The 13,874-nt window shown below is 41.7% G+C and overlaps 1 protein-coding gene across 4 annotated transcripts in view; it reads right to left on the bottom strand.

The window, feature by feature from the left end:
* STAU2 (staufen double-stranded RNA binding protein 2) overlaps positions 1-13,854 on the bottom strand; it is a 174,621-nt gene extending 160,767 nt beyond the window's left edge. For all 4 annotated transcript variants that reach the window (XM_017812432.1, XM_017812431.1, XM_017812433.1 and 1 more), the window contains exon 1: positions 13,746-13,854. The gene's annotated coding sequence lies outside the window, so the exon portion shown is untranslated. The remainder of the gene's footprint in view (positions 1-13,745) is intronic.
* Positions 13,855-13,874: the final 20 nt, after the last annotated feature.

The raw sequence follows: 13,874 nt of genomic DNA on the forward strand, positions 1-13,874 counted from the left end.
TGAACAACCAACAGACAGAGAACAGTCAAAACAGAAGACTGGACTTCATCTGTGCAGAAAGTGAAAATGCACATAAGCAGTAGGGTGTCACCACACTTTCACACTGTTCTGTCATACAACCCAGCACACCAAATCTAATCTGTGTACAAGTATGTAACACACAACACATACTGCTTACTTGTGAATGGCTTTATAAAGGTAACAACTGAGGGCCAGCCACTGCTGAGCAAAAACGTTACTTGACATATCTTGTATTTTATATAACCAAGAGTTCTGCTTATACATTCTAATCAATGCCCATTTTTCACAACATTATTATGTTAATGATCCCAGGTCCTTTTCTGCAGAACTGCTACCAGCAAGTTCTAGCCCGTGTTCTCTGCGAATCTGACTGTTCTGCAGCTAATAAGACTTTGTTCTTGTCTTCCTTGAATTCCCTTATTAAGAAAAAAACAAACCAAACCAAAACAAAAACGCAAAAAGAAAAAGACAATAATTTCAATTTTTCAGGATCACATTCTAGTTCCAAAATGTTTGCAATTCTCCTCTAAGCCTGCTTTATAGCATACACAAATTTAATTTCATCCACATCATTAATGAAAATATTGAAAGGTTGAGGAACAGCAATCCAATAGACTGGGGGTAGTGTCTAAGCAGGGAGCATCTCAAGGGTTTTTTTCAGACCAACTCCTGCTTTGGTTAGAAGCTTGTTAATGTGATTCTTCTGTTAAAGTCCCAAGTCACAGAACCCTAACAGTTAACAGCTTCCTAAGTAAGGAGGGTTTGGTTTTAGTTTTATCCTTAAAACTCCATTAAAGTTTCCATTCTTCTTCTATTCTCCTGATACTACTTCACTCATTCAGTTACACAAAAGCATAAAAATCTGCCTAGAGGTAAAACATATTTCCGGCGTGCCATTTCTCACATTTACAGCAAATATTTATACATACATGGACATTAAAATAAAAAGTATTATAGAAGTACTAAGTCTTCTGTAATTTCTTTTTACTGTGTTATATCTAGCAGCTTATTAGGGGTTGACAGAAAACACACAGCTCTGCATTACCTTCAGAGCAGCTGCTAGTTCAATCTTTTATGTTCTATAAAACCACATAACAAGATAGCCACACAGTAGCGGTTTAGCAAGAGCACAATTTAAAGCAACAATCTAGACTTATTAACAAAATGTATCTTATTTACACATTTTAAATAGGTAACACTGGAAAAACTAGGCACAAAATCGCACAGGGTGTCTCTCTACACCTTTTAAAATATATAATTTTTCTATATTACTGCTGGTCCCTACTGTTTGTCCTCCCCATTTACTCCTCCATCGGTTTTGTTGCTTTTTGCCTTACTAGTAGTGGTTTGCCAACAACCAAACCAATCTAATAACTTGCTGCCATAGCAGGAGACAATCCCATGTCCTCTCTTCCCCACAGCAAAAAGTTAATGCTTTCTGTCCATTTATCTCACTGAACCAGTTCACATGCAGGTGAGGAGGAACATCAGAGGAGTGCCTGTGTCTGTACAAGGAGGGCCATAAACTCCTGACCTGGAGTGAGTGCACGGCATTAGCCCTTTCAACTCCTGCTAATCAGCTTAGCTTTGCTGTCATGACATACACTGAAGTTCAGCTCCTTCACACTGTTCCATACAAAACCCGTGATCTCATCACCAAGGACTCCATCTTCAGAAATCTGTGGCCTGGTTTCCTTTTTTTTTTTTACAGTGCCTTACACTGGAGAATCTTAATTTCAGTGGAAATATGGACATAACTACCAGCTAATTAACAGCTAAGAAATACATGACAACAAGTGAAGTTATGCCTTAAAAGCATTTTATTTTCCTGAAGTATAAGGTGTGGACAGGAAATCACTAACTTTTATTTTGGTTGTTTTGATAAGATAATTTACAACAGAGACAAAAGTGCACAAGAAAAGGAAGATGAATTGACACAGAATATTAGTGACTGATACTCAAAATCCAAGGCACTGCAAGGCTGACATAAAAGTTCCCCTACTTGCTCAGTATTTAACCCAGCCCCTGAAGACTAACTAAATACTACAGTTCCATACAAGTGCTTTCCTCTGCTCTTGGACTGGAGCAGGAAAGTATTGCAGATAAAGCCCCAGAAAGGCAAGGAAGGGCCAAGAGGCTGCAGTGAATGCTAGGTTACAACATCAAATCCCATCGTACTTTCAGATTTTCTTGCCCATGGAGGACTATCTTTGGCAACTCCTATATACAGTCAGCAAGAAGCTTTCTGAGAAAAGGCAGGAAGGTATTTTTGGAAAAAAAAATCAAGTAAGAAATTGAACAGATTAAAAACTGCACTCATATTTGTCAGCCACTTCTTCAAACAGCAGTCAGCTCAATTTCCCTTTTGAATTACTACACAGGGCAAGCACATTAAAACAACAACAACAAAAAAAATATTTAATACTCAGAAAACTGAGGTAGAAACTGCTTCATCTCAGACTTCTTTCATCATGAAACCATATTGGTTCCCTAATTTCCAATACAATGCTGATCCAAGATACTACATAAAACATGTGAGTCTCTTAATCACTGACCACATTACCATTATCACAGAATCACATTATGTGGGAATACATATTATTTTATCTGTCACTGATTCAATCCTTCTCTAAGAACTCTCTTTACAATAGTTTTGTGTAATTTTGAAAAGAAAAGGAAAAACCCAAACTAGACAAATAAAGTAATTAATTATGGAATCAAAGAGTAAAAACTACGATTTTCTCAATCGACAAAATGGCCAAAGGTGGGAATTTTTGCAACCATTTAATTATGATATGTTAGCAAGAGGGCTAGAACAGAAAAGTCTTATGCTCAATCAAGGTTAGATTCATACAATTTGAAATACATAGTATATGTCAGAGTAAATATAATAACCAAACATTTTGGATGTAGTAAATTGCTTACACCACTACAGCAAAGGACAAGTAACTAATACAAAAAATCTGTGATCTATAAGATCATCTACATGCACAGTGCATCTCACACCAGCACCGTTACCCATACTGCATGGCACTGCTGTACAGTGAGATATGGGGATTCAGGTAAGGATGAAAGACATCTACAATTTACGTTTACAAATATAAGCGAGTTGTTTAAACCTACACTGGAGTAAAAGAAAATACAGCATGGAATTACCATGGTTTACCAGTGCCAACTGAGATGTCCTGAGATATCACATTTGGATACCTGCCTATTCCATCAGCTGCTGCTTCAGCAAGCAGACATCCTCTCGAAGACCCATGCTACGTCTGACACTGCATGTGGCAGACAGTTCAGAGAAACCCTGACATGAAGAGGCAATGAAATGGCAATAACCTATGTGTTTAAAGAAATGTGTTACAACACTAGTCAATACAGCCAGAAGACCCAGGGAGTTATTCAAGGTGATCAACAAGTAGCCTTCTAATTTAGGATTAGCCAATCACAGAGCTGAGGAGCAGCTGAGAAGCAGGCAGCGTAACTTAGTTTCTTGAACTGCATGAGATGCCAAAAATACAGGCAACTGAATCCCATCCAAAGTCTACTGCCAAACTTGTCTTCAACAAGTGCGTGCTCATGGACTTTATTAAAACTAACAGACACAATTACAGAAGTAAATAAGCTCCCTTGCAGAGAGGTTCCCCACTTAATTTATTTGCCTCAGATATAAGGAATGATGGAAAATGCAGGGGTTAGAGCACTGACTGTAACTGTGCACATTTTCGAAAACGTGTAAGAGTCTAAAAACTAGTAACAAGAGAAACTTCACAGAAAGTGGAGCATATTGACAGGCAGGAATGCCACTTTTCCCTTGCTTCCCCTGGCAACATCAAGGCTGACATGAAAAAGCTGAGAAAGGAGCAACTCAGGCCACAGTGCATCTTACTGTGTACAGCAAAACTAACAACCCCAGCCTGTACAGAAGGCTAATCTTCTCTTCTAACAGAGGAATCAGTCAGCTCCTGTGTATACCAGGCAACCACTCAAGTGGAGACTTCACAGACAGGTATGAAACAGAGCTCCTAAGTAGAGAAACTTTATTAATATTCATCTTGAACCATGGTGGAAAAAAAGGATTGCTATTCTGTATTGAAATGATAAGGGAGATCAACCAGATTATCAACTCAAAGATTTCAATGCCAGAAGAAAACTAAGAGATAAGGAAAGCCAATCTGTTGCATTAGAAACTGAGCCAGTTTGGCATCTCAAAGCTTTTCAACCTGTATATAACTCAAAGCCCAAGGGAGAAAATTAGTCTGGTGTATATAAATGTTTGCCACCTTACAAAGATAATCTCATCAGAAAGTCTGTCTCAATTTATTACTGCTGTCCAGAAAACAGAGAAGACAGTAAAAAAGCCATGGAAATTTCCAACAGGCAATATCAGCTAACCCAGTTCTCAAATTACCACAAATTTTATGCCCAGAACAGACTCTGGACCATCCAGATAAAACACTGGTTGAGATACAGTCATCAGTTTGACCGAGCCAGATACCCTGAATTATTGGAGAAGAAAATGCAAAACTCCTCCATGAAACAGCAAGGTGATCATCAGACCCTTTATTGTAGAAGGCCTTCCTCATCCAAAACCCATCATGGTTTGAGGCAGATCCCAAAAACTAGCTTATAGATGGCTATAGAGCCTTACAGATCAGAGGCAGGACACACACATTGCCCAACATTAGGGGGTAATACCCTTCTTTGTATTTGTTTACCGCACCTGGGAGCAAGCACTAACCCAAAGCACAAGAGCTGGCTGTCCAGTACTGTAACTCTTCAGCTCTCTTCCTTACCATGACTGAAAAACTACCTACAACTTCTTGAAAACAGAAAACTTGTATCTCCCCCAGACACACTGCGATACACAGTCATATCTGTAACACTTCTAAAGTCATCATAATACCATCTTGCTGCAGATGCAGGCAAGTCACATTTGCCTTAGGTTAAACAAAAATCAGTTACTCTGCTTTCCTGAAGAAAAACAGTTGAAAAGAAGGGAAGCCTAAACCACTAGTTTAACAATCAATCATCGGCTCAAAAAATGTAGAAGGGGATTAAATGAGTAAATGAAAAAAACATGACTCAGAATTGATACATTGCTGCTACACATTCGTTTGTATCAAAGCTGTAATTGGTTCCCTGTTTCTGATGTTGGAGTCTAATTAGAGCTCCTTCCAGGAGTCTAGTTTCTTATCTAACTAGTATTTTGAAATTTCTCTCATATATATTTCTAAAAGCCAGGGTTTTTTTAATTTGTGACAACAAGAAATAGTCATATTCCTAAGATCTCCAATCAGCTTTGACTGATTTTAAATTACAAAAGACTCATATTCTAAGTAAAACATCCCTCCAATTGTTATTTTGTCTGAAGCAGGCAAAAATTACTTTTTTACTTCATTTCCTAACTAGAAATTGCATATTATTAAAGGAATTCAGAAAACTATCTCAGTTTTCCTTGACTGCCTGTGATAAACTACTTCTCATATAATTTGAGAAAACAAAGTTTGGTGAAGTAGCAGAAACAAGCCTTTTTCTTTGAAAAAAGTTACATCTCCAGCTACTACTAGCCCTTGTCATACTGTAGTTACCTCCCTGTAGTAAACAGCTACAAGATCCTCAGGGAAGGTGGTTTTTCAGTAGACAAAGTGACAGGTGTTGTGTTCCTTTGTTAGAAGCATATAAAATTCTGGTTTATGTGCCTTTTTTTCTTCCCTGTGAGTGTACTTAAACAAAAAGAGTATTTCACAGCTAGAGTGATGAGTGCCCACCTTGAAGGCTCATACGGCTTCCAAGATGTTCCAGCTCTCAGACACAGCTGGGGTCGAATTGCCATCACCTGTTCATGAATCATTCCCAGAGTTCCCTCTTCTCCTAAGTCTTCCATAGACAGGTTTTGCAATACCTGGATGTAAGATAATGTTAACATACAGTTCATAGAGAGATTAGCTCCCTGCTCACTAGGAAACAGGATGGGGCCTCTGCTCACAGGCATAGAGTACCTTGTTAGATCAGAAGTTCTGCAATGAATTCAAAAAGCCTCCTCCCTATTATAAGTGCAGCTCTCCCCAGTCAGTGAATAAAGACAAAATAATTACTGAGTATTGGATTGGGCCTACCAAGTGCTCTTGACTAAAGAAAAACACAAAATCAAAGTTTTCAACTGGAGAATATTAAGTTTAGATATGCTATGTTTGGGAGCAAGATCTTGAAATGTTGCAAAATTTATGACACAGGCCTGACTTAACAACAATGAAAACAGAATCCAAAAATTAAGGAAGCAGACAGATCATACATAGCCAGTGGTGACCTGCAGCAACTAACACTGCACTCCAACAAAAAAGATGGGAAGAGACATGTGCCTGGAAGAGTTTAAGAGAAAACCAAAGGAGCTAACCCATCCAGCCACATGCAGCAAGCAGCTATCAACAAAGAGTCCTCAAGCTTCCTGAGAATGAAAAGAATCAACAACTCAGCCTAGTTTACCAGGACAGTAATCACCTATTGATTCCTTGTTGCAAACCCATGCTTGGGACAGAAATTATCAAGTTGCAAAATGAAACATAACCAAATAAGTTACTTATCTTTAGAAGAAACTACAGATTATAGAAGACTTTGACTATCCAGAAAGAGCTAAAAAATCATAGTGGCAGACTTACAGATCCTTTCAGAACTAGAAAAGAAAGAAAACACTGAAGAAAAACTCCTGGATACATGATCAGTGCTAAGCGTTAGCTAAACACTCTAAACTTGGCACACATAGAGCACACATTCTGCTGCAGCACAGAGGCTACAGCAACTGTGAGGATGGCAAAAGGTTACTTTCTGGAGTTGAATCAGCAAGGAGGATACTAAAGTAACAACCAAGAACAGAATGGAAGAGTGCTGGTAAAAAGACATTCTGTTCAAACTGAGCACACTGTGAGGGCACAGAACCAGCATAACAAAACCAGGCTTCTTCCTCCAACTTGTGTACTAGTGTTTAGAAGTACCAAGGAAGACATGTGATAAAATAGCAAATCTTCATCCATATTGCTGATGATTCAGAACAACTTGTTTTCCCAGACCAAAGGAAGTTATAAGCACAACTATACAGGAAAAAAATGTAAACAAACTGTGAATTAAAATTTGGAATTCTCTCAAGTATTTTTCCACAGATGGAGTCAGAAATAAAACAAAGGACAACCCTGGCTAAAAGTGCAACCTGATTCAGTGGTAACATGAAATGAATAAAAATAATAGGACACAGCACCTAGAAATGAGTGAAAGTGAAAAAGAAGTTTCCATATATTAGGAACGGCAACACTGTTCGGTAACAGCACAGTCTCACTATCTGGAGACAGAACAGACAGGCGGATGATACTCTGAGCTGCCCTTCAAAGGAATGCCTTTCTCACCACTTGCTGTACTTTCAGGACTCCAAGGCCATTAGACTCAGCAGGGTAAAGTTAGCTTTTGTGACTCTGGAACCACCCTAAACTAGAGTGAAAGAAAACACTTGCTTTTGAACTTGCAGGGACAACACTTCTGTTCACTACTAAGCTAACACTGTTATTTCTTACCTTCAAAACCAAAATCAAATAAACAAAAAGCACTTCAAAAGGGAAGGAGGACACTATTTTCTAGGATCTCCAACAGAACACCTGCTATTTAGCTGCATATATCTATCTGCCTAATACACTCTCACCTGCTGCAAAAGAGGATGTTCTATGTTAACGAAGGGTAGTGCTCTTAATGCAAAGGGCATCCAACACCCATCTCAGTTACGATGACACATAGCAGAAGCTCAGGTAGAACTGCAGACCCCAGAGCTGTGGAGCAGAGATCTGCAATCTAGAACAATAGCAAAGGTACCCATATTTGAAAAACAAAGTAGGCCCTGGAACTCGGACTGCCTCAGCTAATCCTGTTCACCTGCAATGCTCTGTCCTGCCCTGTCTCGGGTATATATTAGGTATATTAGTCTGACAGTAACTGTGTTTCGCTTGCTCCTATCAGGAGCCTGAGGTGCCTGAGCAAAGGTAAACAGCACCAGACAGTACTTTTTTGGTGCTAGATGTCAAAACTCCTAGTGAGCCCAGAGTTGGTTTACAAGCCTTGAAAAGGTTCAAATTACTACTGTGTCCAAGAAAAAAAACAATTTCAAATCAGGATGGGCAAGTTGCTGTTTATATCTTTTTTAAAATACTCTAAATATACTTAAGTTTCACCAGCTACAGCAGCCGTTTGCTCTCATGCCCACCTCTAATCAAGGTGAATGTTATAAAGTATCGAGGGGCTCTGCAGTAAGATTCAAAGAGAACCAGAAAGAAGAGTCAAAGTTTTATGCATAGTTTAATGGTCACATGAAAAAAGACCTCCAAAGCCACCTCCTCTGGTGAACTGCCACTGACAGTAATTTGTGAAATGGCCAGTTTCACAAGAGCCCTATAATGTAACAGTTGAAGAAAAGTGCTATATTAAATTCTTCTCCTGGGGCTTTGCAAATACCAGTGCTTGCCTGGAAACCCACATCTAGAATGCCCTCATGAATGATAACTCCATCAAGTCCACAGAAATGAGATCCAGTCCTGGCATCTTCAGTGAGTTTTCACTTGCTTAAGGCTCTAAGTGATAAAAACTGGCCAGGTGAAGAGGAGTGAAGATGATGTGGATCACTCTCCCTTTTGAAGAGGTCAAATCCTATATCTAACCCAGTAGATTCAGCTAAGAGAGAATCTTGAGAGATGTCTCTGAGAAACCAGGGAGAGCTTTACCTGCCTTCTGATCCAGTACAGGCTTCTCACTCCTTTCACAAAGGTCAGACATCCTTAGTTGTCATACAGAAACTGAGAGGACACTCAATTTTCATACAAGACTACAAAGTATCTTTCGCTGAATTATAAGAAAGTGAGAAGAGTTTCCAAGAAAATCCCTCTAGAATTGATCATTACAATCCCAGGCCCTAAACAGGTACAAAAGGAATGTCTCTTGGGTATATACTCTCAAGCAAAATATCCCCTTGAACGGATATTGCCACCACAGATAAAACGCAATTCCAAGCTGACAGGTTTAAGTACTATCAGAGATGCAAGATTAAAACAAAAGGCAGAGAAAATATTTTCCAGTCTGGAAGGGAAAAAGTATCCAACCTAGTATCCAGAACTGAAAAAGGACCAGAAGATGAGAAAAAAGTAAAACAAACAAACAAAATGTTATCAAGAAATTTTTAGATTATTTCTTGCTCTTACCTCGTCTAACAAAGCCAAAAGTACTACAGAGTGGTTTGGGTGGGGGTTTTCTGATGGTTTTTTGTTTGGCTGGTTTTTTGTGTTTTGGTGGTTTTTTTCTTCTTGTATCAGAACAACTGGATACACTACAAAGTGACTCAACATTATATCAGCTCTGCACTTTCACCTTGGGATCAGTGTATCTTGATTTCATCCTTCAAAATGTATCAGTTGCATAGATGTGTCATCTGAGTGACATGGAAAAAGTTCACCATCACTTGCAGTCAGCTACTTATCTGGACAATTTCAGTTACTGACACCAATCTGCATGTTTAGTGTAGTCCTTATATTTGTGTAACACTGCTTTTTTAAACTGGGGTCATTATAGGGCAAACTGGGAAGTGCAAATACATAACAGGTGCCAAAAGTAAGAAACTAAGAGTAGCAATAAAATAAAAATTAGGTTACTCATCTCTCAAAGAACTCTTCTTGATCCAACAGGTGACCGTGTCCACTACAGGAAACTCTTCCAGAAAATCTGGTCTTCTACACCCAAAAACATTTCCTTCAGCCTGGAGGCAAACACCCTCCTCAAAGCTGGCAAGCAGCGAAACTGGAAGTGTGAGCACCATGATCCTTTGGAATTTTTCAGAAGATGAGACTGTAAACATACCCTTCAAGTGAGCATGAGGTACTATGGTAAAAATCTTAGTAAGCTATCTTTTCCCAGAAACTAAGGATAGGAGGTTAACCCACACTTGTCATAGTACTTGGCCACTGGTCCCTTGGCCAGAGACCTCTCCAAACAATGGGGATTTGAGCTCAAAAGCTGAATTCTAATCTGCCTAAAAAGTGCCCTGTCCCATCATTTTAATGGCAACTAAAACAGAAGATTATGGGGATACAGAAGTATACTGGAGTCACAACTAATTTATTATGAAAAAAAAGTGCTCTTTACCAGGAAAAAAATTAAATTTCATAATTTGATTTTATTTGGTTAAATATCAATAAATTTGTAACATTCTAGTGATATACTATACAGATGTATAGTTGACTAAAGCGAATGAAAAGATGCAGTATGACACAGGTGACCACACTGTGACCATGGAGTACACATTTTATCTCTAGGAAACTTTACAAAAACTATCAGCTTAACAAAAAAGACACACAAAACAAAACCCAAGACACAAAACACTTTCTGTTGAGGTGAAGTATGAACAAACTTTAGCAGCTACAGACACAGATGTGACTCTAGTATTACACTACCACAGATGGCTTTTCAAAATTCATTTTTACATTAGGATTTGTGACAAGCATTTTTTTTATTCTAAATAGTTTCCAGAACAACGCCTGACAAGACATCTCTCAGATTCTTACTGAACTCTTGATCTTTTAATGCAAACATACTTTGGATAACACCAATCGTGACTCAGTGCTGACAATGAGCAGACCCCCTAAACATAGAGCCCTTGACTTTTAATATACATATATATATATATATATGTATTAACTACACTATACACAGGTTCCATTTCCTCTCTTCACAGAGTTTATCATGCACTCCCACTAATTCTATTCCCCCCCTTGCACCATATATCCTCTCCTTCCTGAGCAAAACTGCCAGCCCCATTCCCTGACCTGCCTTGTGCTCTTTAGGCGCCTCAACCAAATGGTACTCCCCACTTTTTTTCTTTTTTTTTTTCAGAAGAGAGAGAAAATTCAAGAACTATTGTGAAAATTACAGCCTATGTATGATCCAAAGATTAGAAATGCAAAATAATTGGTTCTGGCAAAAGACAGGCCTAACACTTTTCCTATAGATCTTGCTGTTGCTGACAAGAAATCAGTGTAAGCAGGGGAAGGAAAAGTGAAGCTCTGGTGGTTTATTAACAGAAGTTATGTTGTTTCAGTTACCCTAAAAAGATGCAGTTAGGTCCTTCCCCACCACATCAGTGAGACCCACATGAGGAAACAGATACTTTGCTCTCCAGTGGAAGAAGATCCATGTTCATGTATCTATCAAATACACACAAAAGAAAATGGCACTAAAACTGCCCACTTTATAGGGCCAGCTCTCCAATGGGATGATATCATAAGAAGATACATTTTGGGATGAAGAACTGGACATAACTGATGAGAGTTTTCCAGTGTTTTCAAAGACTGACAAGTCAATAGCCACATATTTTGGGTAGGTCAAAACAAACTGTCTGGATAGAGCATGACAGGTGCACCTTTCCTAATGGCTAAAGAAGCAGTCTTGGAATCAGAGGATCTGCTTCACTACAGCCTGTTGCCTAACCTTCCCAAGGTCATTTTTCATGACACTTGACAAATAAAACATCTAGTATTTGATTCACTTCCCACATTCACAATAATGTAAAACAGGGTTACGGTGGAATTCACTTTATAAACCTGTGTAGGAAAATCAAGCCTGATTTTTGTCCCCAGGGAAGTAACTGACTGAGTTAAACGCTCATTTAAACTTGCTCCAGTCATTAAAACACCTCTGATCAGATTTTCCTGCAAGTAAAATTAGAAATTTTCTTTATAATCTACTATCATAATTCAGGATGTAAGATTATTCAAATTTATTATTTTGACATAATTCTCGGGGGACAAAGTAGTTTAAGCTGGCAACAAGATATATAAAGACTTTCATCTCCAAACTACAGCCTGAGCAGAATCCAAACTGGATGACTTCTGCTAAAGCTGAACAACATTGTTGAAAAATAGTCTGCAAAGAAAAGAAAATCTGAATTGTCCCTTCTCCTCAGAAACTATGAGCAAGCAGGCAGTCTCAATCCTGTTCCTAGTTGGCAGCAATAGGAATCTTCACAAAGGCAAGAGGAGGAATATCTCTCTCTGAGAGTTTTTCTAGGTCAAAGCTAAGGTTCAGTGGCTGGAAATCAGTACTGGAAATCATGCACTGCTGCTGACTTTCTAGAAAAAAAGAAGATTTCATTCAGAAATCCGTCAGCCTGGCACTGTTTACATAGGGAGCAAATGTCACAACAAAGCCTGTATAGAACCTCCCTGTAGTTAGCAAATGATTTAAATACCTTAACATTACTACGCTGGTGTAGACTGCTAAGCTGGAATTACCACACAGCCCAGGAAGACCTTAGTGCTGTGCAGCTTGATGCCACTAGTAACGTAAGCAAGATACAACAATGTATGCTCACTAACAGAAGTGCAATGCAACTTTGCAGAGCAAACAGCCTTACTTGTGTCTTGCAACACTGTAGTTACTCATGCACATCCCTCAGTACTGTTCAAGAGAGGGGGTTACAACAGCAACACTTTATCTACTCTTTTGTACATCCTAAACTTTTTTTTAGTACTATGGTAGTTGCACAGGGAGCATTCCAAGCAGGGCTCGAGAAGCTTACATCTTGGTATTCACAGAAAGAGCTTGCCGGCCGTAAGGCAACACTGGGCAGATACAATGTGGGAAATTTTTTGCTTAGGTATCACTGACTTGGGTGGGCCCCTGAGCACTACAAGGCAAACAGCTTCACTGCAGGATTTGCCCTCACAGCTCACCCCAAGCAGCCCACACTTTCCCAGGAGGGCAAGGCTGTGACTTCCAGGCCTGGCTGTGATCAAGATGAACTTTTTTCCACCAGAGACATCTGAACAGTGGGAAAACGCCACCAAGCTCCTGAGAAGACTGGACTAGGCACCTTCACTGGAACCCATCTCAACGACAGCCTCACAACCCTCGTGCCGGGCGAAGGCCGGCAAACTGCTCCGCTGCCCATTGCTTGGGAGTGATGCCGACATCCATTTTGGGAGTGGGAAAGCCCAGCATTGATGGCAAAGTTTAGGGCCCTGTCCGAAGTTTGGGGGCAGCGCAAGATGTGCGAAGTGAGGACTGACTAACACACACGTACAAACACACGCCGGCCGAGCTGCGAGGTCCGCGCCGCTGACCGGGCGAACGGCACACGGCGCCCCTCGCCCCGCCGGCGGCGGAGCGGCCACCCCGCGCCCCCGGCGCACCGAGCCGGGCGGGCCAGGGAACGAGGAGCAAGTTCGGGTGGCACAGAACTCCTCTCTGGGGTCTGGGGCAGGGCAGGCCCGGCGCGGTCTCGCCGAGCCCGGCCCCGCCGCACGGCCCGGCCGCGGCCCGGCCCTGGCGCAACGGCCGCCGGCGGCACCGGACCGGGAGCGCGGAGCTGCCGAGGGGCTCCAGCGGGGGCTCCCCCGCCGCCCCCGGAGCGGCGGCGCTGCCCACCTGTGCCCCAGCCCGCCTCCTCCGCCCCTCAGCGGGCGGCTGGGGGCGGGCGGGGGCCCCGGGGCGGATGGCGGGGCCGGTGCCACCGCCCCCCGCCCGAGCGGAGCGGGCCGGCAGCGCCGTGGCGCAGCAGCGCCTGCACGGCCCCGGGGAGGCGGGGGGCGCCGGGGGCCGGCGGAGTCCTCGCCCGGGAGCCGCCGTGCCAGCGGGAGGAGAGGGCAGCCGGGACGGGGACTCGGACATCGCGGCCAAAGCCGCTCCCTCCCCTCCCGCCCGGTTACCTGCTTCCCGGGGACACTTTGGAGACGCCTCCAACATCGGCAAACACCAAAGAGAACTGACCCCGCCGCCGCGGCGGCCGCCGCCGGCCCCAACCACTGCGCCCCCCCCCGCCCTCACGCCGGCGCCGC

The sequence above is a fragment of the Lepidothrix coronata genome, unplaced genomic scaffold (assembly GCF_001604755.1).
Source record: "Lepidothrix coronata isolate B3197 unplaced genomic scaffold, Lepidothrix_coronata-1.0 Scaffold36, whole genome shotgun sequence".
Lineage (NCBI taxonomy): Eukaryota > Metazoa > Chordata > Aves > Passeriformes > Pipridae > Lepidothrix > Lepidothrix coronata.